General features: G+C 40.5%; 1 long non-coding RNA gene across 2 annotated transcripts in view; it reads right to left on the bottom strand.

The window, feature by feature from the left end:
- Positions 1–2,648: 2,648 nt before the first annotated feature.
- LOC135324863 (uncharacterized) overlaps positions 2,649–24,231 on the bottom strand; it is a 40,516-nt gene continuing 18,933 nt past the window's right edge. For both annotated transcript variants that reach the window (XR_010386100.1, XR_010386099.1), the window contains 3 exons: positions 12,012–12,103; positions 7,718–7,806; positions 2,649–6,644 (listed from right to left, as the gene is read on the bottom strand). This is a non-coding gene — a long non-coding RNA (uncharacterized LOC135324863). The remainder of the gene's footprint in view (positions 6,645–7,717; positions 7,807–12,011; positions 12,104–24,231) is intronic.

Raw genomic sequence — 24,231 nt, forward strand, 5'->3', positions numbered from 1 at the left:
TCACAGACATTACTAATATAGAGTCTGAAATCTGTGCAGCCTTTCTTGGAAGTCTTACATATAAACTTCAAAGTGTTCTGGCTAGGAGATGGAAAGACCCAAATATTACTTCTTTAATTCATGCTTAAGCTTTATCTTCTTAGACAGTTCCACTGAAACAAGTATACTCCAGAAGTCATGGATTATTTATTTACCCTCAGCCCTACCTCATCCACCTTCTTTTTTCCCAAGTAGGAACGAAATGTAGGTGGAAAAGTGAAATTCAAAAGTCAAACTGTCTGATATTTGAAACCAAAATAAACATGCACTTCTTTCCACTTTAGAATTACAGTTTACATTGAAAAAATATTCACATCTAAATATGACTCAATCCAACATTTTTCAAGCATTAAAACAATTTACTAGTGGAAAAAAATCTGCAGGTGAATTTGCAAACAAGTTTCTCCATTAATATTATATATTGAAAATATATATGTTTGCTTTATATAGACTAGAGCCTGTTTTTCCAGATGCTTAACAGATATGATGCACAGGAAAGAGATGAATTTACCGGCAGGACTGCATAGCTGAGAAATTCTGAGAGATTTTTTTTTAACTTAATTAATTCAGTCTTCTTTTGACTTGAGGAATTGCAGTAGAAGAAGTACCATTAAGTCTGTTTTTAAGTATGTCCCAAGCAAAGATTTTTTGCATGTTTTGTTTCAAATATATAGTTCATTACTCATGGACAGCAAATATTTGTCTTCTGGAAACAGCAGGCAGGGGATATTCTAACACTAGCACATTTCCTATTTAAAGATGATTGGAAATGGGAAGGGCTGCACATGTGCAAAAGAAGAAAAAAATCGAGTAAGAGCTGAATGAGTTATAAAAGAGAAAAGTGATTAGATAAAGATACACATGTGAAATAGCACTTCAAATAACACATATAATTCTACAGATTTACAGTTATTCTGGACAATGTAGGCATTTTTAGTTAGCATTTTATTCATTTTCCCTTTGTAAGATACTGTGTTAGGTAATGTGGTTTTGAACGATACAAGCAGTAATTTTGTTTCCTCCCTTTTACAGTCCCTCTTTTCTCTTTCTACTTCCCGCACCAAACATAACCTGAACGATTCTAGGTAACAGGTTGATTACTCAAAGTGAAGTCATGAAAAGAAATACTTAGCAGAACACAACTGGCAGCATTTTAAGGATGAATATGTAAAGAGTTCGGCTTAAAGGCCTGGATTTGGCCCTTTTTTCATAATGATACTGAGCTAAGCAGACTTTTTTTGCTCTTGCTGTTGTTTTACAGAGCAGAAAAAAGAATGGCATTCATCCTGCGACTGCAGGTTGCATATGAAATCATCACAGTGGCTTTACGACATTTGTTTTACCTTTATTTTTAAGCAGCAGCATTTTCACCTTGAGATACTGTCTTCCACAATGAAAGGAAACCTGGGCACCCTGTAAGTTTTGTGATACTGCCCGTCTGCCCTGAGGCATCACCCTGCCCGTGCCATGCCGCCCCATGAATCGGAGGGCCAGACACAACTTCTCCTTCCAGCCACTGGTCTTTAGAGCCTGGGCAAAGGCAGAGACCCCAGGTGTGGGGTGAATGGCAGCTGGTGTACTGCTCATTCACAGGGATCTTCCCCAAGCCAACGGAGGCAACATTAAAAGGTACATAAAACTTCATTAGCTTTCCCGAAAGAAATGTCCTTAGATGCTAAATTTATTGCAGGTTGAATAGAGGGGATCTGTGGGCTCTGTTCTTCTTACCCATTGTAGGCAGCAGTGCGCAAGCATGCAAGCATTGTGTATTTTTATTCCAATAATTACATCTTAAAACTCCACATTTTCAGCCTTGCTCTTTCTTTGGGCTTTTCATTTTAAACATTTAAGCAAAAAGTAAAGCTTTCTGTCACTTATCTGCCAGCACCAGCCTTCCCTCCTCAATGAAATGATGTGGTTATTACTGCTGCTTTCGCACTGATACATGCTGTTGTCAGCCATGGACAGCCTAGGTAATAGTGCTGCCTAATCACTACGGGTAGAGCTAAATTCTTGCTACAGAACAGAAGTTCTTCCTCAGACAGAAGGAAAAAACAGCTGATTATTTACCCTTTTTCCACAATGTAGTTATTATCTGCAAGTCATGGGCTAAGAAATCTGTGTGAAATCAGTTTAACTTAATGAAATAAACAACAATACTCTGCAATTCAGAAAGTATTTGTCTAGGCTTTTGGGTAGATACCACACAGTGAATTCTCATCTGTGGTCCTGTCTTCTTCTACTGACTCTTACTTTGGATTGATTATTAGCCTCCAAAAGTAACCTGAATGTTCTGCAAATTGTATTTATTATGTATTTACTATGTATAATGCTTTAGAATTTTTCACATACCACAAGCTGAGATTTGCTTTACAAGGAGACCATATCTATTCGATGTGACGCACAAAAGTAAGCATCTGAAATATGGTGGCTAAAAATACTGCAGAAATTATATTGTGTTTGTGAAGTGAAGGACAAACAACAACAACAGAAATCTCTCTAATCTTTCAAACATCAAGCAGTCTGGTTCCAATTTTCTGCATTAAAAGGCCAGATTTTTTAGAGCATTCATGGAAAGATGAGTGCATACATTTGCACGTGTCCAATTTGTTTAGGTGTGTTAAGATCTGTGGCTCTATGCAGATGCAAAGCATATCCATTTGTGTTCAATCTGAAAACCTGAGAACCTGCTAATTCATATTTATGGATGGAAGACTTGTAGCAAATGAGCAATTATTGCACCACATCTTGATATCTAAACTGTCTCTGCCTTGAAGCAGTTTTTTTATCTAAGAAGAACCCTCATAAAACCTCAGCAAAGATTTCTAGATTAGCCTACGAATTAGCAAGTATATAAAAAAGTTGAAAAATAAAGACTGCCTCTTTTCACATAGCTTTTTAATACTTATTCACTCAAATATTTGTGATACATCACAGAAACACACTTCCGTGTTTATCAGTGAGTTTTGTAACTTAACAGAAGATACCATAATAGAATTCTGAAAGCAGTTTCCCTAAAATGTTGCAAGAGCAGGAATATAATCACAGTTTTTGTACTCATTATTGCAGCAGTCATGTCAGTAGATCAGCCATGCTGTGATGGAATGATGCTGGAAGACTTGTAGTTTAGACCCATATACTTCTGCAGCTGATTAGGTTTCCCAGTACATTTAAACCCAGTTTATTTTGAATGTTTTATTAACACAAAACCAGAACTATTTTGGGGAACACTTATTACCAGGAAGGCATTGAGAACTGCTTGGTCTGTTTTGTTTTATTTTTTGAAATGTTATGAAAAAATATTTTTATGAAGATGAATTCAGAAATGATGACCCATTAGCCACCACAGGACATGGAGATATTTGGAGCCCTGTAAGTACGTCAAGGCTGTGGATGTCCAAGACTCAGTGCATCATCAAGCTGCTGTGTGGTTGTATGTCACTACCCTGAAGAACTGTGCTGCAGGGAAAGAGATGAATAAAGCTCTATGATTACTGTATTGCTGATCCTGGTCTAACAAGCCATCTTGCCCAACCAAGTTCTGCAGCAGAGGTCATTATACATGAGTTGGGCAGAGACTTGGCTACAACGTGTGTGATGGGTTCCGGCAAAGCCTTAGACAGTTGCTCAGCAATAAGGAGGCAGCTGATCTAGCAGTGATGTGTCACGTCAAAGGTCTGCCTCAGGTATCTGAAAAGATATGTAATATACCCTAAAAATTTCCTAATACTCCCTACCTAGATATTTATAATCTTATGAACGGCTTCTTTCCTCTCCCTGGAAGTATCAAAGACTCTTGGAACTCAGCTGCGGTCTCTGCTTTGTTATAATTAATCTCATCCTGAGCAGGGAATAAATAAATGACCATTTGATTAAGGAAACTGGCTATACAATATTAGTAACAGTAAATTCCAACAGCAAGTATAGTGTACAGGGAAAATAGAAGATGTAACCTGAATTCAAAAAGTAGTTGTTTAGTGACGGGTGGAAGCAAAGTTAAGAACTAAAACAATGATAGAGAAGAGTTGTCTAACAGGAACATCACTGCCAAAGATTTCATTTATTAAATCAATATTCAGATACCTGAATACATTTCTGACTGCCTATTTTTCAAGAGTATTGACCTCCTGGCAGCTTCCAAGGGCAGGTACGGACCATTTGATGGCGTTTTTGTGCTCACCTCAGGTAAAACATTGCCCTGTGATTATGCAGAACATTTGATCTATGAAGAGACACAGTTTAGGGAAGGAGGGAGGACAGAAAGAGAGTGCCTTGCTGTGCTCATATTTCCTGAAAGGAATGTCATTAGCAGCAGCAGGCACAGGAGAGTGTTTCATTGCTTAAGTGTGTCGTTTCAGTGGGGTACTTCAGATCCTTAACATTTCTTTAAAGAAATATTTCACTGAGGTGTGGTACAGCTGGAACATTGATCTTCCATGGGCCGATCAACCATCACATATTAATAAAAGTAGGACACATGCAGATTAAGAAGTAATGAAACCCGACACTTAAGATGCGCAGAGGGGATCTGACACTTTATAAGGTGAACTTAATCAGCCAAAGAATTATCTCAAATACCAGCATTTTTCCCACAGAAATTACAGACTCAGTAGGTAAAATTACTTTGTGCCTCCTGGCAGGTCCCCCTAAGCCCTGTGGGTTGGTGTGACAAGCGTGATGCCGCAGTGAAGGTGAGTTTCTGGTGCACAAGCACCTCTTGGCACTGCAGCCGGGCGTTACCTGCTGTAATGGGGGAAAATACTGGTGAGGAGGGGAGAGGCTGCACGTCCGCGAGCTGCGGGCACTGTCTGATCTCTTTTGCCGCACAGCCACTTGCCTCTTCTGCCACCTTCTTGGGTTTGCGGGTGAGTGATACGGGGCTGGTAGGCAGGTGCTGGAGAGCAGACGGCGGAAGTTCATCTGTCCCCTCTCTTGTCAGACACGTCTTGGCACACGAGGAGAAATGTGTGTGGCTGTCAGGCGGCCGCTCCAACTTTCCAGGCAGAAAGCCCAGGCAGAGCTATTGTTAGACGCGCTTTCACGTGAATGACGAAGCAAGCCGCAGAAGGGGTCACCACCGGCGACTCAGAGAGGCTGGTTTTGCCCCGTCTGCCCCTGCCAGCGAGGGCGAGTCCACGAGCACCCTGCACACCCTTCACCTCCTGCCTAGCATGGGCAGGGTGCTGCCCTCCCTTCAAGCGACTCGGCAGCCTCCTGGCCAGGCCAGCGGAGGACCTTGGGCAGAGATCTGCTGCTGGATGAACTCTCTTGAGCTACTTTGGCCAGTGCCGGTAACACCACCGCTCCAGTGAAAGACTGAGAAAGTTTTTTAAGGACCAGCTTCTGCAGTGGATGACATTATGGGGGTTTGTTAACTATTTATTCCACAGAAAGTATTCTCCTTTATTTAAGTACTAAAATCCAGCTCCCTCTTTGCTGCGCATGTTAGATGAAAGGGAAATATCTGCAAAATAATATATATACGCTGGGAACTATCATTAGACCAGCTCTGCTAGCTACCCTGGCTCCAGTCCGTCACCGCATTTGGGCACAGAATCCCTTCCTCAGCAAAACCGATCTCCTGTCGCTTTCAGGCTTCGACATTTTCTTGAATTTTTCTTGGCTGCAGTTTGAAAATGGTTTGTAGGTTCTTAATTGCAAACCCGACCAGAGGGAGAAATCAGAGGAACACAGAATTTGCCAAATGTGATGAATGTCCTGCCTCAGGGAATGGCCAATACCTGATTTGTCAGAGGAAGGCCAAAAAGCCTCAAAATACATTTAGTCCGTTGTGTAGGAGATCCCTGCGGACCGGTGCCTTCAAGCCCAGCTCTAAGTGGCCGACCTTACTGGAGTACAAATGTTATCACACCCCTGCACGCTCCTGTCATCCTTTTCCCACCAGTCACACATATTCTTTTCTGCACAGAGGAGTGGGAGTGTGAAGCTTAGGCTTCATCCTACCTCAGGACCTGATCCAAATTTCAATGCTGAAGAGCAGGATTTCTCGACCGGGGAAGGAAGACGGATCCGCGCTGCCTTCGCCGCGGGCCGCGCAGAGCTCCCTCCTGGGTGTGCAGAGCCGGCGGCACCTCTCCGGCCGCCCCTGCGCTCTGCCCGCGGCCGAGGTGAGCCGGCGTCCTCGCCTGCACCGTCAGGTGTGCTCGCGCCGTCGTGTGCAGCTGCGCGGGGCCTCGGTGGGTCGCACAAAACTCCCCAAATCTCTGGCGCTCGTCGTGAAATACGTCTGTCTGTGCTGCCGCTGCGAGCGGATGCCTTGCTGATGTCTGTTCTGTGACATGACTCAGTTCCTGACATTTTGCCTCCATCTGTAAAATGGAGCTAATAATACCTCCGTCAACAGCTTGTTGTGCATTTTAATTGCTTAATGTCTGAGAAATGCATTAAGTTTTTTGAGCGCAAAGCATATGACAAACTTTATGTTATTTTTATGTTTCTGATGCTGATGTTTGCTTCAATGACATCCCCATATCTGGCACAGTCATCTCACTTTGGAAGCCAAACAGCTAAAGTGCAAACCTGGAAAACCCTTTTCTCTAATTGGTGCACGGTTTATATCATGAGTAATAACTTCTGTGGCTTGGCTGGAAGAAATTAAGAAGGCAATAAAAATGTCAAACAAAGTTGTAATGAATTTAGAAATAATCACTCATAATTTAGAGTTCATCATCCCAAAGTGTTATTTCATTTGATAGGTTTAGGTCATTATAAAGAATGTGCTCCTTCTTGCATCTGAAACTACATAAAAAAGGACAGTAGTTTATGGCTGCTATATACTTGATGAGATATTAAAATTTTGCAGTGCAGCAGAAGATGAGCAGGAGCGGGGGAAATATCCATTAGACAGTTGTATTTCCCCTGGGCTTTTGTGGTCTCTGTTTTAAGCAGGCTGAGGCTGGGGCTCTTTTTTTTTCTTTTTCTTTTATAGCTTCCTTTATGTGCCTATGTGTGATTTGTATATAATTATCTTGGACAATCTTATGGAATATGCCGTTAATTGATTTTTAAACTTCAGTTCACACAGACCCCTGTGTAACCCAGCACCAAGGAAAGGAGTGGGCTGTGTATCTTTTCACAGGTGGCTGTCACCTATAATTTCTGTTTTCAAACAGCTAATATATGAGTCTCTTGTATTAAAACTGCTAATTAACTATACCTCTACGGAAAATCCTTCATATTGTGCTAAAATAACACTTATTTCAAGTATAAGGACTACATAAGTCTTCTCTTCTCTTCCCTTGCCTCGCCTTCCCCTTGCCTCGCCTTCCCCTTACTTTGCCTTCCCCTTGCCTTGCCTTGCCTTCTCTTTCCCTCTTTATCTTTGCTAATTCTGAACAGGCTGTGGGTCTCTTTCTGTAGTCATAGATTTTAGATTTTTCAGGCAAATAGAGCAAAACAAACTCTTCTGGCCCAGCAGGAAGCATGCTTTTCATCTAATCATTTATTGTGAATGTCATTCAGGTGTTTCCATTAATGTGTAACTGCCAAGTGTGATGATTGTGCCACTATTACACAGGGTCTAAAGTCAGCAAAGATTATTAGCTTTCTTTTAGTTTAAAATTCTCAGGGTTATGTTTTCAAAGTATTTTGTAACTTTAGAGTGAAAGTATATATTTGAAATTAATTGGATTTTCCCTGCTGGAAAATAATGACTTACTCTTTATTCTTCAGCCACTTTGTGTCCATGAAGCTTTTTTCTTGGTGATTCTTCTGCATTAGCTCTCTGTCAATGTCTCTTTAGTAAGCCTGTGAATGGATGCAAACTGTTGTTTTAGAAAGAAATCGTATCGGATATCAGATGAAAGTCTTCAAAGCTTTTAAAATCCTTTTTCAACAAATTTAAAAAAATCCTTTTTTAAAACATGTGCAGAATCCTAAGATTCTGTTTTATTCTGCAGGGTGAACCCCCACACCCTCTTGGAAAAACTATCATTTGTTATTATTGCTTGTGGGCTGGTTTCCATATGGGTAGTTCTGTTGGCTCTTTAAGTCCACTTCAAGGGCTAATTATGATCTCAGCAAAGATTAATTTAAGTTTTGCTTTTGCAGCCAGTTTTGATTGCCGAGCATAATAAAACATAGGTGAACCTGAAGAAAATGGTTCTTGCACGAAAGCCACAGTTTGCTTTCTGTATCAGGTGCTGAAAAGACGTCTGGCTCTGCCTGCATCAAAAAAATCCCCCAAACTGACTTCAGTAGTAGTCACAGATGGGCTGGGGGAGCCCAGAACTTCCACTTCCACCAGTCACTCACCTGGAGGGGCTTTCACCACAAGGCTCCTAGGATTTCTTTTCTAAGGATTAGGTGCCTGGCTGTAACATTGCTGCTCAAATCTGTAATTTATTTAGCTTGTCCTCAGCCCAGCTATGAAGCAGAATTTCTTTCAGAAGCAGGTCCAGCCTTTTCCTCTGGTTTACTGAAGCTTAACTGCTGCCACCATTAAAAAGCTTAATCATTTTTTCCCCTTTCAATGACAGCAATTTTATTTTTTATGATCTTCCTAAATCCTGCCTCTCTAAACTTTAAATAAGCCAGGGATGCTGCTCTGCAATATTGGGAAAGCAAACCATGTCATCCTCACCTGTGGTTTTCAAATGGCTTCCTCTGCTTATCTTACACCATTTTTAAACCACCTACCTAGTCCTATCTTTACACCACCACAATCACCTGTTTACCCTCTCTTTGAACGTCAGTAAATTATTCTTCTTACCACGTGGTGACTAGCACAGGGTAGTGGGGACATTTCTTTGTGTGGGCCTATCAATTTAAGAAAATTCAGCGAAATATAGGCAAGGCTTCACTCATATGGTTTCAGACGCCCTCACAAATGTTGTTTCAGAGCATCTTCCTCGACATTTTGAAAATGATATTTGCTGTGCAACACTACTGTCTCTGTCTCCATCCTCGTGGACACTCTTGCTAAATGAAATCCAATGTACTCATGTCCCAGTTTTCAACCTTTGTTTGGTGTCATCATACCTTTTGGGGCCAATTGTCACCCTGCTCTTCCTTCTTAGCCCCCTTGAACACCTTTGTCTCCAGTCTCTGCCCTGCCTTGTTGTAGATTTTGTCTGCTTTGAATTTAGCCAAAAAGACCAAAAAAATTCCCTGTCTCTACTGCCCAAAGAAGCTCCAGGCCTGATGTGCCTTGAATTCTATCAGATAAGAGAACCTTAAGCTTAAAAAACAAAAGCTACAACAGCAAAAAATGCAAACAAATCTGTTGGACAAACTTTCCTGGGAGTTTCTGTTGTCTAGCAGCGTGCCCACGCAACACAGACGTTTTTCAAACGCTTGGGGAGCAAGCTGCAACTTGCCAGGACTTCAGCTATAGCTAGTATGCAAAAATGGGGGATCTTCTTCCAGAAGTTTGCCCCAGGTAAGAGGAAGTTGGAAGATTATTTTAGGGAAGAAGGAGATTTTAGGGAATAAGGAGAAGGACAATTCACAGTTTAGTTATAGAAAGATGACATAAGTTTGATTTTAAGGCTCCAGTTTTAAACTGGAATTAAACTGAATCTGGAAAGCTATGACCTTCTGCAAATCTAATCTGTTGTTCAGGTTACAAATCCACAAGAAATGACAGGAACAGCCTTCACAGGGCACTGCTATGCTACTGAGAATCTCTTCTAAATTCTTCTTCTGACTACTGTGTTACCAACGTATCCTTTAAATTCACTTTCTTCTTTAGCTTCTGACTGTCAAAGTAGGGACACCTTATTCAGAAGGGAAATTATCTATTAATGTGACATTGTTTTTTAGAGAGCTGGTGAGTAAACCCCAGAGATTTGTGCTTAGGTAAGTACTCACTGAACTCAGGGTTAAAATTGTAAGAGGTGAGGGCCTGTATTAATATTTTCTATTATTTAAGGAAGATACATATAATTTCAGTTCACACTGACTGAATTTCAGACTATATAATATGTATGTGGATGTGAGTTAAAAAGAACTTCTGTCATTGTGCAGTGTAAGTTAACATTATCTATATGGCAAAATAATGAAATATTTGGAAGAAAAATGTCTGACAAAAAAGAGTACTTGTGAATATAAGCAGGTTTTCCTAATATTCTATGAAAATATATTTTCTGGGGCTCTGGATGCCCTACCCACAACACCAATAAGGATGAATTTTGGTTGTAAACACTAGTTAAAGTGACCTACACAGGAGAAATGAGTAACACTTAAAATGTCTCAAAGAGGTATTTAATTCACATTTAAGAGGCAGTTATTGTGAGTAATTGTAAGTTAATTAAATATTGATTATTACAAGAGTCTCTTTGTGATTTAGAAGGTAAAAGCTATAAGATAAACCTTGTTACTTTATTATATAAAATTACAGTGGTAATAAATGTGCAATTACACTTTATTGTTATTAAGTATGAGTTGTCTCATTATTCACATCTAATTGGTATTAAACATTAAAAAGGCTGGATATTGTTGTTAAGTATTGAAATAACTGTTTTAAATATCTAATATACTTAGCTATAGAAATCATGTTGAATATACAAACATTTCTTTCAAAATTGATGATGTGGAATGTTTATTACCAATTGATTAATTACATCATATTAATAACCATAAGCTATTTTAATTTCATAGGCATGACAACTTGATTTATTCCCCAAATTCCCATTGAATCTCAAAGTCAAAGTTCTTTTTTCTAACAATCAATCAATAGTAAATTTGTATGTAGCAACTAGAAACATTTACTTTTTAGTGTCATGGTCCTATTTATGAACCAGGGAGTTAACTGGTAAATTCCCTACAGTTCCTGCACCTGCTGAATAGGAGAAACCTTTTAGGTTTAAGCTATAGATTAAACCACTGGGTATTTTTGATAGATTTTAGTTTGGACAGTCTAATACATATTTGCAATGACAGGTGATGGAAACGTGGTTTCCCTAAGTAACACTTGAAGCAATGTTCCACATCTTTGGCTGTGCTATACACTTATATCACCTCTTTCCATGTCTGATTCATTTGCCATTATTAAATTCTAAAAGGACTTTAAGGTAGTAAGGTTTATTTTTCCACTACTTACGTGGAGAAATCAAGGCAGAGAGAAATAAGGCATTTCAAGATATTCATGATTTCAGCAAGAAAAAGGGAATAAAACTTAGAACTGCAGAATCTGATTGTTTTGGATTCTATCTCCACTCACTCTTAAACAACAAACAAAAGAAACAAAAGGAGAAAATTAAGTTAATGCAGTTTCCCTAAGCAAGAAAATCCAGGTATAGACTTAGTTATTTTTGCCTATAAATCAGGTGATTGAATGCTCTGTGACAGCCAAGTTGGCCACTTTGCTATGAAATCTGAAGATAACTGGTCTTACATGTTACTAGTCATTTCTACTGTTTTGTGTGTGTGTGTATAACTGTCTGTGTGTCTATGTGTTCATGTGTGGTGAGGGAAAGGGGTTGGAAGGTCATGTAGAGAGCAACAAATGTTCCCCTCTGAGTCTACAAAAATAAGGCTGGACACTTCTCAAAAACCAGATTCTTTTTTTTTGAGGTCTCAGGCACAACAGTGACGAATGTCAGGTTTCATACACTACTCCAGTCTCTTTTTGAGTCCTATCAGAATCCAGAAGTGCTAAACAAAGTAAAGTTTAAAAAAAGGTATGATGGAAAGGATGTTTTTCAGAATCTGGAAAAGGTTCACATTATTTTCTTTTGTAGAAGGGGTAGAAGGTTAGATCTCCTAGATTTCCACCTATTCCTAGTCAGAGCTGAGAGACGAGGCAGCACTGCATTGATTTTGAAACCCCAGATCTAAGCAGGGGCTGAACTGGCCAGGGCACCTGGGCACACGCACTCCCAGCACCCTCCCCTGCTCCAAAAACACGCGGCTGGACCACTCCGGCATGGCTGGGTCCTTCTCCCATTACTGCTGCTGCTGCTGCTGCAGGTGCCAGTATCGCTCGCAAAGGTAGGAAGCAGGTGAACAACCTTGCTGGAAAGTTGGACCGAGATGAGCCCTTTCTCTTCCACTAGCTTGGCGGGAGCCTGTGGGGCACTGCTATCTTCTCGGTGGGGTCTCGCTGTGGAAAAAAGGTGGGGGAAAGAAGAGAGGAATTGGCCTTGTCTCGTCATGTCTATACACACATAAACGCTGGCGAGCAGCCATATGTTATTTCTTCATGTAGGCAAGTGTCAGAGCCAATGGCTCCACTACAGCATGCAATACATACATGTATATGTGTGTACACACACACACACGTGCATATAAAAATCAGATAAAAGACCTCCTAAGCGTAGTGATGAGCTGCTGGCTTATCAAGAACAGCTTGTATCTCAGTTTGTGCACCAACAAAGCATGTTTCAAGTATGGACTTTTCATGCTGGCATTTTAAATACTCCTTTTTGAAGCACATTAGTCTCTGTAAGCTTTTTCTTTGTTAATATGCTGTAAGCTTTAAAGTATTGTTTTCCTCCAGCAGAGTCTCAAATACTAAGAAGGCACTTGTCCTTGTCTAATCACATCTGCAAGTAAGCAAATATTGGCAAAAATTCATAAACTTGATTGTCCCCTACAGGCAAACAATGTTGAATTTAGTGGCCATTCTTGCCATTTATAAATATGGATCACAAATTTATTTTGCCTCAGGGCATCATGATTATACTTTTTCCTAAAAAGAAAAAAGGTCAGCGGCTCTACTTGTTCTCTCATATAGAGACATGTTAGTATTAACAACAGAGGAAAGATGAGCTTTGTAAATTTTTTTAATGTTGCCCAGAAAAGCTTACCTCTGAAGAAAGAGCAGAAATTTTCTTTACCGATTCACATACAGCTGCAAGTAGAATTACTGATATACTTTTACTGCCTATCAGAAAAAGTGTGAATAGTCTTCCACGGCAATGAGTGACAGAGGGGCAAAAATGGTGGTGCATAAAGGAAACAAACAACACTAATTCATGCAGATGGAATTTAAATGACTGGGAGGTTAATAGATGCTGTTTGGTGTCATTCCAGCGAGGATTTTGGTAGACTTGTCCCAACTGGAATTCTCTACAGGTTGCATCACCAGACAAAAATTGCACAGTTCATTGTTTCCAGCTCTCCCATTTTCCAGCTTCAGAAATTCAAAGGCTCCACGTGTGAATTTACAATAGCAACTGGGAAACAGCCTTGCCAAGCAAAACAAGCAGTTGAGCAATTGTGAATGTGTTAATTTCCAGAGCTCCACCAATTCTGCAACACTGTAAGTCAATGGCTTTGATGATATTAATTCTTATCTACTGCATGGTTACTAAGACGAGGCATTCATTCTAAATACCAATGGAAAGCACATGTTCTATGTAGAGGATATTTTCAGAATTAAAAAAACATTTATCATTTTCCTTACTACTGATGATACCCGTCGGCCAGCACTGCCGGTTGTGCGGACAGCCCCATGAACTGCCTTGCATGAATGATTATGAATTCAGCTTTCAGTGTGGCTGAGACATTACCATTCATCGTTCATACAGTAGGGCCAAGTAAAACAATACAAGACTTGTGCTTGATCCATCCTATCTGCATCTCTGAGCACATCCTTGAAAGGTGCTTCATTTTGGGAGTCTCATTTGTGACTGTTTTTGATATGCAAGTATTTTTGTGCAGCCAATCAGCAAGCTTTTTTCTTCTCCAGCTGCAGTTCTGAAAGGAAGGGTGAGTTCAGTAAGTAAAAATGCTCATGTTGGTGGCGGAGTGGAGAGCAGCCCGTACAAATTAACAGTACAGGACTTAATCCAGCAAGGTGCGGAATGTCCTGAGACAGAACCAGTAAAACACTTCAAACTCTATGAAAGTTGGAGCATATAATGAGCCAGCATGGTTTCAAGCTGACCACCTAAAATACATATCAGTACCTCGCACTATGGGGGCCAAACTAGCTGGTCTCTTTCAAGACTGAAGCCGTCAAGAGAGAAATGGAAACCATGCCAAGGCTGGCTGTGAGACCTTTCTGCAGGCTGAGTTTCTTCACTGAGAGATCAAGTACTTATCATATTTAAGGACTGGGATCTGGAAGAAGAAATGTCTATTTGTTATTGGAAATATGAGGCTGCATTGCCAGTACTTTCACTGGGATACAGAATGAGACAGATGACAAAAATGATAACTTAGGCAAAATCAGTGGAATCAGACCAACAGTAACAGTGGAATTTTCCCAGAAGGAAAGAAGTCCCCTTAAGACACAGTTAGGGACAAATTGCTCTCAGATATGGATATACGCTTTTCCAGATAAAATTGAAGGAGTTTCCTTTGTACATATCCGAAGTCAAAAGCTGGCCTTTGTAAAGCCATATCTTGGAACATGTAGAAAGATTCCCCAGAAAAATCAATATCTCTCTTTTCTGGAAAATGTGGTAACTTTGTGGGAATTAAAAAAATAGATAGCCTATTACAGTTTTACTTGCCCAGCAGCAAAGCTTTCAAAACACAGCACTCCAGGAGACAGAGTTTAGGATGGAAACTAGGTTTTTAAGAAAAAGTAGATATCATGCAGAGATGCAATAATAAAATGTGAGAGAAAATGCATCAATTTTCAGTGTCAAATTTAGAAAATGGATGGGTATAATTCTAGGAGGTGGTAGCAGAAAAAAAATCAAAATAGTAACTTGTAGTTGTTCTGAACTGCTTTCACATCCAAAATGAATGAATCCATATTTCAAGTTCAAAAATGAAAAATAAATCAAAATTGTCCAATATCATTCAGAATCAAATTATAATGTTTTCTACTCAGAGATACATCATTAACACTCCTTTCTTTGTGCCTGGTACCCAAAAGTTGTTCTTATTTTCAGTCAACATGATATTAGAAATAGGTATTGCTTGCAGTGAAACTTGCAGAGATAATACTGTGCAAAATATGTTGAGGCTGGTCCACTATATAACATTCTGTTTAAATGCACTAGGCTTGAGTGTATCTCCCCAGCCGTTATTAATAGACTAACATAACTAAGTATAACTTCTGTTCTCAAATTGTTCCCTGAAGAACTGAACTTTAACTGGCTAACATCTATTGATGCCGACTGCTCTTCACTTATTAGGCAAATACTGTGTCACTGGACTCAGGCATTTCTGAAAGACCAAAATCAGCAGTTCACTTTTTGTGTGTGTGTGTGTGTGTGGCACCGAAGGCAATATTAACAGCTTTTGAGGAGCTTGAGGGTCTTAACTAATGTGCATGTTAACCTTATGAATTATGCACGACTGAGATAATAAAATTGTATTGACTCCACATATGAGTGATGTACCATTTTTTTCTTGCTTTCAAATACATTTGCTCCCTTTTGCCATGTCCTATTTAAAATGTTCATTCTATAAATCAGTTCTAACATGTTGAATTTTCTGTTTTCTTTATCTTTCTTTCTTTCTCATACATTAGGTTCATCCATGGGTCCTTTTGGAACTGTGAGACCTTCCTTTTGTGACAGTCTCAGACTTCTTGGAACCATTTCTTCTCTCTCCCTATTCACAAATATGGCTACTCTCCCCTTTGTCATTTTCCTTGTCCTCCCACAATATCGAAAGAGGACGAAAAGTTGCTTCATTTGTGATTTCTTCCTTTTTTTGCAAAGTGTGCAAAGTCAGCTAATGCTTTAAATGATGGTTAATGACTTGATGAAAAGTTTCCCCGTTTGCCTGAGGCCACGCCAGGAAAGGATGCCGCACTCCTTGGGCTGTGTCCTTCTCCTTCTGTCTCCCTAGACCTAAGTTTAAGTGCAAGAAAACTTTTCTCCTCACTCCTTTCCCTATTATTTTTAGGTCTCCTCTAGTGATTTTTTATGGAAACTATTTTAGCTTGTTCCTGCTGGCCAGCAGATACCTCAAGGGATACTTCTCCCCAAGGCAGCTTCAGGGATTAGTAGGGCTCTCTCGCTTCCCAGTACTGTGATTAAACCTCAACCCACATTCACTAACTTTATACCAACAGGAATAGCAGTCCTGAGGTTAACTTGACCTAACCTCCTTGTATTTTTAGAGGCTGATGCATTAGGCTGTAAATAGATGTAATGCTCATGTTCTCAGTTTTTAAAAGCAAATAAACATGGTGAGGCCATTGTCTTCAGCATTTGAAGCTAGAGATAAATAAATAGTTCTTCACGTAGTAATTCTAATCCATTTAATCCATTTTAGGGGGGTATATTTTTCCTTTCTTCCAAAGTTACTATTTGCTGGGGTGCATAATTACCAAAGTGACATGAGGTGGAGGGAGCCCACCACCTCTCTAACTTCAGTAATTCCCGCAGAGGGCGGCAGGTTGCAGAACGCAGTGGCCTGCTGGTCTAATGATGGGACTGTAAAGCGAACCCAGCCTGCAGGAACGGCAAAGTCAGCTCGTGGGAATCAAGTTTTGTCCGAACAGGATATCAAGAAGGCACCTCATAGCAGCTTTGCTCCCTCTGCCCCATAACAGTAGCAGCTTCTGATCCCTCACCGGACAAATACTGTCCCCTTGAATGTAAAATGCTGCCCTTTCTCTAATGGAAATGCAGCAAGTAAAAGGATTAAATAGGGAGGGAAGAAAAGAGAGAACAAACCCTATAGTCTACTAGAATGTTGGATACATTTACAGAGCCACGACAAACCCAGTGTTGTGGCGCTGGAGTTACAGCCAGGCCCGGTGCCCTCTGCGTCAGCACCATCAAGCATCCCTAAAAGCAGCTCTAACAGGCCTCCCTCAGCCTGGCGGAAGGAGGATGTGTAGATGAAGAAGGAGTGGCCAGAGCACAGCTGCACTTGCTTGGCTCCCTTTCTGTGGTGTGCTCCGTTGCCCCGGATCAAAGTGCAGACACACCACAAGAGCCAGTTTTGCCTGTGTCCTTCCTGAGCCAAGCACAGTTCAGTCATGGCCCACAGCTACATTAATTTCTTTAAAAGCCTGCAATGCCCCAGACGCATTAATTAATTGTCTCAGAAACACACATGAAAAAGCTGTAGAAATTAAAGGGAATCTTTTGGAGGGCAGAATTTGCCCCCGTGAGTGCCTTGGGGACCCAAGAGGAAAGCCCATATGTTCTGCAGCACATTAGCACAAGACGGTGACTGGCCAAGGCTCTGGCAGCCTTACCTCAAAATTTCCCTGCTTTTGTGGGTTTATGTCCAACCATAATGTTATTTGAACACATTTAATTAACTACTGTAGCTGTTTGAAGTCTCTGACATTATTATTTTTATACCAATACAGCCTCATACTACTGCTGGTCATTATAGCAGTTTCCAAGATCAGTGCAATTCATTCTGGACTCAAAGTTAATCTCACGGAAAATCCAATCAGTAAATTGATTAGGTATTAAATTACATTCTTTGTTAACGTTCTCTATTCCTTCCCTTACAGTACAAAGAACCCATTATGTTTTTTTTTTCTCTTTTCTCCCTCTCTCTCCCTTGCCTCTCCCCCATTTCCATTATTATTACTGTGCTGTTAAAGTCATTGGTAAGGCAGAGGTGACCTAAGGATTCCATGTTACCACTTTCTTCTTAAAAAAAAAAGGAAAGGTTCAATGGTTAGGTAAGAGTAGAAGTTAAAATCATCCGAAAAATATGTCTGACCTCAGGATGTCTTAGAAATCTTACTTTTTGACCAATCTTTCAGTGACAGCTATGCAAAATGTGCTTCTGACACTAACATCTGTGGAAAATATTGCTAGCATTAAAGTTTACTGTAGCAGTAAGCCCCTCTAAATTGATTGCCACTGTACTTTGTAAATGGCTTTTACCATAGGCTGTTCCTAGCAGTTAACTTTGGATAACAAGTGATTTTTATGAGTCCCTTTTTTCCCTTTTTTTTTTTATGAAAACTTGTTTTGACAAGAAAATAATCGACTACACTGAAGCCAGCAATCAGTGGGAGCTGCGCTCGCTTCTGTTGGGACCAAACGTGGTTGGTTGAACAGAAGTTCTGGAAGTCGCATTAAAGAGCATGAGCTAACGTCAGGTTATTACAGCCTGCCGTGGCCAGACAGCCTGCAGAAATCTGCCTCTGATCATGGTGAGGCTGGAGATTTGCTGTGACTCCTGTGATTGCTAATGCCTCTTGCATACTGTGTTCACCAGTAGGATGCCTGCCTGAATTCAACAGGGCCAGGACTTAATCCTTGCTATTTTGTTACTTTGTCTTCGGTATCTCTTGAAAGTAGATTGCTTGCCTTACATATTCATCATCTCTGCTCTTCCTGTCTTCAGGCTCTTTCAGACAAGTTTTATTGCAAGCATATTTTTGTAAAGCACTGAATTCTTTTTGTCCCAACCCAGACCACAGAAGAAGTGTTAAAATAGCCACACATATACAGATATCAGATACCAGTTATTACTGCTTAGGAGAACTCCCACAACTATTTTTTAAAAAAGTGGTCACATTTGGCTTTCCATTTGTACTTCTTTGCTGCTGCTCAATACACTTGCACAATTTTTACTGCAAGGTGTCCCAAAATCTCAGTGCAAAATAGCCTAACCACTATTTCTAAATGCACTCTGATATAATTTCTGACTCGTGCCTTTGATAAAAGAGTAGGAATGAGGTCCTCCCTGTCCTAGAAAAAACAGGTCTTATTCCAGTGGCTCAGCAGGCATCTCAAAATCAGAGGGGCTAAAATTCAGCTTCTCATGTTTTCTTCTGAATGCTCCCTCCTCTGCTTTGGTGTCAATACCTTCATGTCTGCTAGGCGTGCTTGCAGCCTGGGAATCATGTCTGGGTCCATCCTCTTTCCTTCTCCTCAATCGCAGCGACGTCAGTGTGCCCGCTCGTCCCTCCACGGACCTTCAGGGAGCCCGTCTCCATTGAGGGTACTCGCCTGTTTTGCCCTGACAGCTGCAACCTCCTTCTCACAGTTTTCTTCACACGCGTTTTGCTCCCTCCAGCAGATTCAAGCCCCTCAGTTTAAGACAGCCAGTTTTCTCTATCAGAATGAGAACTCCTTCCTTTTTCTCACTAAAAGATGATTTCTGTATCATTTAAGTTCAAAATCTTTGCCCATGCTTCCAGGCACCACAATGCTTAACTCTTCCACCATTTTCCATTGCTTCTTCTGCAGATTCCCTTCTCCCTTTCCAGCTACCCAAACAGGTGACCTGACACCCAAGCCATCCCCGCATATGAGTCTCCCTTTGTCTTTTTCCTCTGCTTTTTGCTTCTTTGAACTATGCCCCCAAACCAACCCGCTGAGGTACCACTTTCCTCACCAGATTCCTCCTGAGAAGGCACTTCTGCCCCAAGGCTACAAAAAATACACCAGTTAAATCAAGCTTTGCTCATTTTTTTCCTTCTTGCCACAAAATATTACGTGTGTCTGTGTCCCACTTCCTGTCTTTTCTTTCCTTTATTTCTTTTGCTGTGTCTAAGTTCTAGACTTGAAGATTCCTGAGGCTGAAACCTGTTTATTTTGTGAGGCACTTAGCTAATTTTTGGGCAGGATGCAAATATCAGCTAATAATTATTGTTCCAACGATGGATTTAGCAAGAGACAAAGAGGCACTCAGTGTCCTCTCCCCTTGTTTATGTAGGAGGTGGCTGTCCAGAAGGCTCTCAGAAACTTGCAGGAGCAGGGTCTGCACGTGAGAAATTACATATACTTACAAGAAAGTGATCTCATTGAAGTGAAAGGGATAAATCCCTGATGTAATGTTATTTACTGTTCTAAATGTCTGCTGGATCAGGACCTTAGTTTGCAATGTGATAAGCCAATTCTTGCCTGCCAGAGCCCTTTCCAGAACATCTGACACAGCACAAGTCCCATTTACTGTCAGTCATTAAGTAGAGCTGTCAAAACTTGTGGGAGGGAGAAAAAAAATATCAATCCAGCACCACTCACTGGATTCTAACAATAATCTCCTACATGTCACTGATTACTTTCTTGGAGAAGCAAGAGATTACTGATTACTTTTAAATTACCAAAGCATGGATCTGTGAAAATAGGACCATATTTCTTCACAGAGATGTGGTTCAGTGAGTCCCCACATTTAAAACTGAAAAGCAAACTAATCCAGTATCTAATTCATTCCTACAAAGAGAACAAATTGGCAATTCAGGCCTTAATTATTTATTTAATGCTTTTTTTTTTACCTGATAGCAAAAAATGTTGCTGTAGCTCTTGCTAGACATTAACTTGGAGAAAAGGAAAAAGTTAGTAGCATATTGATTAAGCACAGCCTGGATGCCACCGATAACGTTATAGCCAATTGTTTGCTTCTTTGATCTTGGTTTCCTAGATAAACTGTGTAATGTGAAAATGTAATAAATAGTCATTTCATAAAGCAAGTATGATAATGTAACAATAAAAACAATAACTCACCTTATTATCCCAGACAACGGATAATGAGATTTCACCACTACTTATACAATCCTCCTGGATTTAGCTCAAATACCAGGATTAATGTTAGAGTGGTCACAATGCATAATTCAAAACATCTAATTTATTGAGGCCATTAATTGGCATCAGTTGCTGTGAATTTAATATTCCAGGACTTAAGTTTGTTTTCAGAGTATATTGAGTTACAAAAAAAGGTTTCCAGATTCAAGCAGAGAGTAAAAGATGCTATTTTGTCTTGTTGTGCAATCCACAGAAAAACTATGGCATGTTGTTTACAGCCTTCAATACGAAGTCATTTTTTTTTTTTGAGACCATAGAGGCTCTTGATGCTGGTGCCTGTAGAAAAGTCAGGTATTTCTCCAATGATATGTCTTGTAGGTGTGCACATTACTGAGTCTGGGTGATTCTCAGCTAGGTATCGTAGAGTAAGCCTGAAAAGAGCTAGACAAAGGACATCTATACAGAATGTTGCATTATTTGCAATTCCAGAAAACATTCCTTGCACAAAATCATCCTTCTTTTTATTCAGCCACACGCTTGTAGCACAAATCCCAACATAATAATGAGTTAGCACATAGAAAAAGCCTGTTAGTGGTTTGAGATCCAAATCTCTACCTTCCCTGCCATTCTGGGATGGATTTTAGGATACCACAGCCAAACCAGATTTATAGTTCTGTCACAATTCCTCAGGTTCAGGCATTTATCTGAACCTTTCCTCCTCTATCTGTCCTCACTATTTGCAAAGGTTTTCAAACCCTATTGAATAAGTTTTGGCTCTTCTCTGACATGCTGTCACAGTCAGATCTGTGTACCAAGTGGATTGATATTACTGGGGGAAAGGAATTTTAAAACCAGATCCCCCCTTTTTTGCTGCAGTGTGAAGTTCATTTTTGTTCACTAAACTCCAGGCTAAATGGGACGTTTGAGATAAATTTTACATTAGTTTATCTCTCCAATTGAATACTACATGATTCTGTATTTAATGTCATGGGGTTAGCTGTTACCCATGCATCTGCCAAGATATTTCCACCAAGTTGGTGTCAAAATGCAAAATTAGTGATTAATAAAGTGAAGGAAGCGAAAGGGGAGCTGCAAGTTACTGAAAGTGATGGGCATGATATATGAATATCATTAGTTTTTCCTTAAAGAACAGTTATATGATTATATGAATGCAAAAAGGCAATGCAGTATTTTAGTCCTTCTCTAGTCACTGGAACACTCTGAAGCAGATGGACTGTGTGACTGATGATTCAATAATTGCACTCATTAAAAATGTTCACGCTTTTAATTTTCCCCCCCTCACATTCTGTGAAGAGCTGAGGAATGAAATGGTTTTGTCATTGTCAGCAGATAGATAATTGAGTTTGCTTTGATTTCCTGGGGTGCCCCTTCCCCACCCCCATTCTGTGGATTGACATCTCCAGCAGCATAGCAGAACATTTGAATCAGCCCCAACTGTCTTAAAGGAGAAAATACCATGGAAAGATTCCTGTCTCCCTCTCAGTGTCTGCTTGCGTGCACTCAGCCAGCAACCTACCTTGGTAGAAGACAGCATGCATTTCCTTTTTTGGCACATTACCTGCCCTCACGATACAGTTACCTGCCTGTCAGGTTCAGGGAAAAGAAAGGTAGTCCTGCCTTAAATATATGCACGGAATGCATCTACGGTTTATTGTCACCAGCTAGAATCAGCCTAAAAGTGATGGAAGGAAGAGGGTCTCCAGCTGTGCAAGTACTAGATGCCTGTTATTGCAAGAGCATGAAATAACAGTAATCACACAAAACTCAAAGAAAAATGGAAGGGGTAGTGAAAAACGAGCCTTCCTGCTTTCTCTGAAGACAAGAATGAAAGTATCTCCTAGTTCTGCCAAAGGGGTGCTTCTTTTGGTTTCTACCATTAGGATTTATGTTTTGAGTTTGCATTTAAATTTAAACTACATAACAGCAAGAGCATTCTCCAAATGAGGCATTACATTAACTCGTTCTACCTACCCTAAAGTATGGGCACCCATTTGCCAGATGCTGCTCTTGGAAAAAATATAGCAGAAGTTGTGTAATCCATTGCTTTCTGGCAGTCTCTGGCTGCTCCTGGAGACTCTCACATTATCCATCATTTGTATTTTGCAAACATCTAGCTGAGAGGCAGAGCATCATGACGTTCAGCCTGGTTCAAACATAGCATGACAGAGCCCTTTCCAACTCTGGTAAAGATCAATGAGCTGCACCTATGCTTAGGTTTCACCATTTTGTACCCGCTGGCAAAAGAAAAATCTCTTCTCTAAAAGAATAAGCTCTTTGTTTGGCTACTTTAGTACATTTCCCAGACAGGGGTGCTCTACAGGAGAGTTTTGACCTGCTGGTAGAGCACTCAGGAAACCTGGGCAGACGACACAAGAGCTTAAGTGCTTCCACAGCCCTCCTGGCGTGCACATCCTTGCTTAGATCCCTGCCAGATGAATCATATAATATACAGACTTTGACACAAAATATACTGATCTAGAAACAGTCAGTAGGTTTCCCTCTGTTCTCTGCCCCCTATTATTCTGTCCGTCAAGTACAAAGATTTTTATCCAGACAGTGATTTGGGGATTCCCTTCTTCATATATGATTTCACCAGTCAAAAAGGACACCTCTATTAGAAAAGTAGGGCCTCTTGTTCCTTGTTCACCAACTGTCTTTCTTTTATGAACTCCTTGGACATTTAAAAACAGTTTGCCTCATCCTGATGCTGCTCCTTCTGACCGTGCTCTCCCTTTTTTTCTAAGATACACTATTTTTTTTTCCTCAAGATCTAGATGAAAATATTCCAGATCTTAAAATTCTTTAGCCAGTAACCTATTCATATTCAGAACTGTACATGCTACTTTACTTTCTTCTCTCAAGAGGTAACACAGAGTGGAGGCCATAGATACAACAAAGTGGTGCATGTAGTTCATAAAAACAAACTGAAATGTATACAGTGTATATACATTTGCCAGATCATTGCACCATCCCGACCTCAAATCAGCTTATCACCTAGCCTGAGAAAATAAGCAGCAGAATCAGACAGGACTCTTGCAAAGAGAAGTGACATGACTTGAACACAGTTCAGCAGCATTGTATCTTCATTAAGCCATTTCAATTAACATTCACAGGAGTTTGCTACCTCTCATGCTCAGTAATATGACTACAAATGCTTGGGGAAGTGGATCCCTCAATAGCCATTTCTTTCAAGAGTCAGGCAGTCTGGGGAACTTGGAAGTTTCTAAGTGGATGTCACAGAACAGAATGGAGCAGCATGAAACTCTCAGCAAGTACAGCTGGGGATTTGGGAAGATTCAGAAAACTGTCTTGAAATACAACTTTTCGCATAGTTATCTATATTCTGACAACGTCAAGAGAAGACCTCCAGTCAGGAATGCACAGCCCTGCTTGAAAGGAAAGGTCTGGTTAGAAATGTGACTCAACGGCAAAAGCTTTATTTCTTAACACTCAGACCTCATACATTGCAAATCAAAGCTCCCTCGACAAATAGCCACAATATGCAGCTTCAGACCTTGCATCTGCAGCTAAGATTTTCACTAGACTGGATGGACATAAGTTCATGCACCCCAGCACACTCAAATGTAGGAATATTTTGGATAGAGACCCAGAGCCAAACAGTACAGGCCAGGGTTATCTCTTATTCAAACAAGGCAGAGGTCACAGACACATTTCAAGCAACCCTCTTCTCTCTCAAAATAGGATGCTATAGAAGCTGAACAGAATACGTGCTACATCTACATTTCATTTTGGATGCATGTCTGAGCCTGCTCTCTAGCCCTAATACAACTTGTACGCGCTCTGGGTGGCACCAGGCATCGTACGAGCTGCAGGGCTCCTGATGACGGCGTGG

This window comes from Dromaius novaehollandiae, chromosome Z (genome assembly GCF_036370855.1).
Source record: "Dromaius novaehollandiae isolate bDroNov1 chromosome Z, bDroNov1.hap1, whole genome shotgun sequence".
Classification (NCBI taxonomy): domain Eukaryota; kingdom Metazoa; phylum Chordata; class Aves; order Casuariiformes; family Dromaiidae; genus Dromaius; species Dromaius novaehollandiae.